The sequence below is a fragment of the Penaeus vannamei genome, chromosome 17 (genome assembly GCF_042767895.1).
Source record: "Penaeus vannamei isolate JL-2024 chromosome 17, ASM4276789v1, whole genome shotgun sequence".
Classification (NCBI taxonomy): domain Eukaryota; kingdom Metazoa; phylum Arthropoda; class Malacostraca; order Decapoda; family Penaeidae; genus Penaeus; species Penaeus vannamei.
In genome coordinates this window covers 32,839,988-32,842,487 of record NC_091565.1, presented here as the reverse complement: position 1 = coordinate 32,842,487, position 2,500 = coordinate 32,839,988, and the positions used below count along the sequence as shown (strand labels likewise).

The 2,500-nt window shown below is 44.2% G+C and overlaps 1 protein-coding gene across 1 annotated transcript in view; it reads left to right on the top strand.

Moving 5' to 3' along the window:
- The window catches only part of LOC113802656 (polycystin-1-like protein 3), a 56,818-nt gene that overhangs the window by 22,327 nt on the left and 31,991 nt on the right, over positions 1-2,500 (top strand). The window lies entirely within an intron of this gene.

Genomic DNA, 2,500 nt, shown 5'->3' with positions numbered 1-2,500 from the left:
ATTCTAAATTGTATCGTACTCTGAATTATATTGGTTGTGTCATCGTTAGTTATATTATAATCTGAACTACTCTACTTATGTTATCTTTAATTAAATTATACTCTAAATTCTGCAACCTGCTCTTACATTATTGTTAATTACATCATACACTAAATTAACTGATAACAACTAAATGCCTTTATAACCAGTCCCGTCTGCATAACTAGTAACCATCTTTATTTTTCCCAGTACATTAACAACAGTCTCCACAGTGCCTTTATAACCAACCCTACTATAGAATTGATCCTATAAAGTATGATCTTATATATAACGAACCCTCCTTTATAATGTTTTAATAAACAAACCTCCTTCCCTGTCTCTTAATAAACAACTTTGTTTTCCCAGTGCCTTAACAACCCTTCTTCCCAGTACCTTAATAACGCTGATTTCCCAGTTAGTAATCAGTTCTGCTATCAGTAACCAACTTTATTTTAGCAGTGCATCATTAATAACCAACCCCTCTCTACAGTGCATTAATAAACATCTTTGTTTTCCCAAAGCCTTAGAATGCATCCCTTCTTCCCAGTGCATTAATAACCTCTCCTTCTCCACAGTGTCTTTAAACCAAACCTGTCTTTGCACTTAATAACCAACCCCGAGTGCACAATTAATAACCAACGATATTTTCCCAGTGCATTAATAACCCCTCCTCCACGTGCCTTTATAACCATCCCGTCTGCACAATCCATACCCCTTTATTTCCCCAATGCATTAATAACCTCCCCCCCACAGTGCCTTTATAACCAACCCTGTCTGCACAATCCATACCCCTTTATTTTTCCACTGCATTAATAACCTCCCCCCCACAGTGCCTTTATAACCATCCCTGTCTGCACAATTCATACCTCTTTATTTCCCCACTGCATTAATAACCTCTCCCCCCCCCACAGTGCCTTTACAACCAACCGCGTCTGCACAATCCATACCCCTTTATTTCTCCAATGCATTAATAACCTCCCCCCCCACAGTGGCTTTATAACCAACCCTGTCTGCACAATCCATACCCCTATTTCCCCAATGCATTAATAACTGCTCTCCCCCCCCCCCCCCACAGTGGCTTTACAACCAACCCCGTCTGCACAATCCATACCCCTTATTTCCCCAATGCATTAATAACCTCCCCCCACAGTGGCTTTATAACCAACCCCGTCTGCACAATTCATACCCCTTTATTTCTCCACTGCATTAATAACCTCCCCCCCCCCCCCACAGTGGCTTTACAACCAACCCCGTCTGCACAATCCATACCCCTTTATTTCCCCAATGCATTAATAACCTCCCCCCCCCCCACAGTGGCTTTATAACCAACCCCGTCTGCACAATCCATACCCTTTATTTCCCAATGCATTAATAACCTTCCCCCCCACAGTGGCTTTATAACCAACCCCGTCTGCACAATCCATACCCCTTTATTTCCCCCAATGCATTAATAACCTCCCCCCCAGTGCCTTTATAACCAACCCTGTCTGCACAATCCATACCCTTTATTTCCCAATGCATTAATAACCTCCCCCCCACAGTGCCTTTATAACCAACCCTGTCTGCACAATCCATACCCTTATTTCCCCAATGCATTAATAACTCTCCCCCTACAGTGCCTTTATAACCAACCCCTGTCTGCACAATCCATACCCTTTATTTCCCCAATGCATTAATAACCTCCCCCCCCCACAGTGCCTTTATAACCAACCCCGTCTGCACAATCCATACCCTTTATTTCCCCAATGCATTAATAACCTCCCCCCCAGTGCCTTTATAACCAACCCCGTCTGCACAATCCATACCCCTTATTTCCTAATGCATTAATAACCTTCCCCCCCCACAGTGGCTTTATAACCAACCCCGTCTGCACAATCCATACCCCTTTATTTCCCCAATGCATTAATAACCTCCCCCCCCCCCAGTGCCTTTATAACCAACCCCTGTCTGCACAATCCATACCCCTTTATTTCCCAATGCATTAATAACCTCCCCCCCCACAGTGGCTTTATAACCAACCCCGTCTGCACAATTCATACCTCTTTATTTCCCCACTGCATTAATAACCTCCCCACAGTGCCTTTATAACCAACCCCGTCTGCACAATCCATACCCCTTTATTTCCCCAATGCATTAATAACCTCCCCCCAGTGCCTTTATAACCATCCCTGTCTGCACAACCCATACCCCTTTATTTCCCAATGCATTAATAACTTCCCCCCCCCATAGTGCCTTTATAACCAACCCTGTCTGCACAATCCATACCCCTTTATTTCCCCCACTGCATTAATAACCTCCCCCCCCCCACAGTGGCTTTATAACCACCTGTCTGCACAACCATACCCTTTATTTCCCCAATGCATTAATAACCTCCCCCCACAGTGGCTTTATAACCAACCCTCTCTGCACAAATCCATACCCCTTATTTCCCCAATGCATTAATAACCTCCCCCCCAGTGCCTTATAACCATCCATCGTCTGC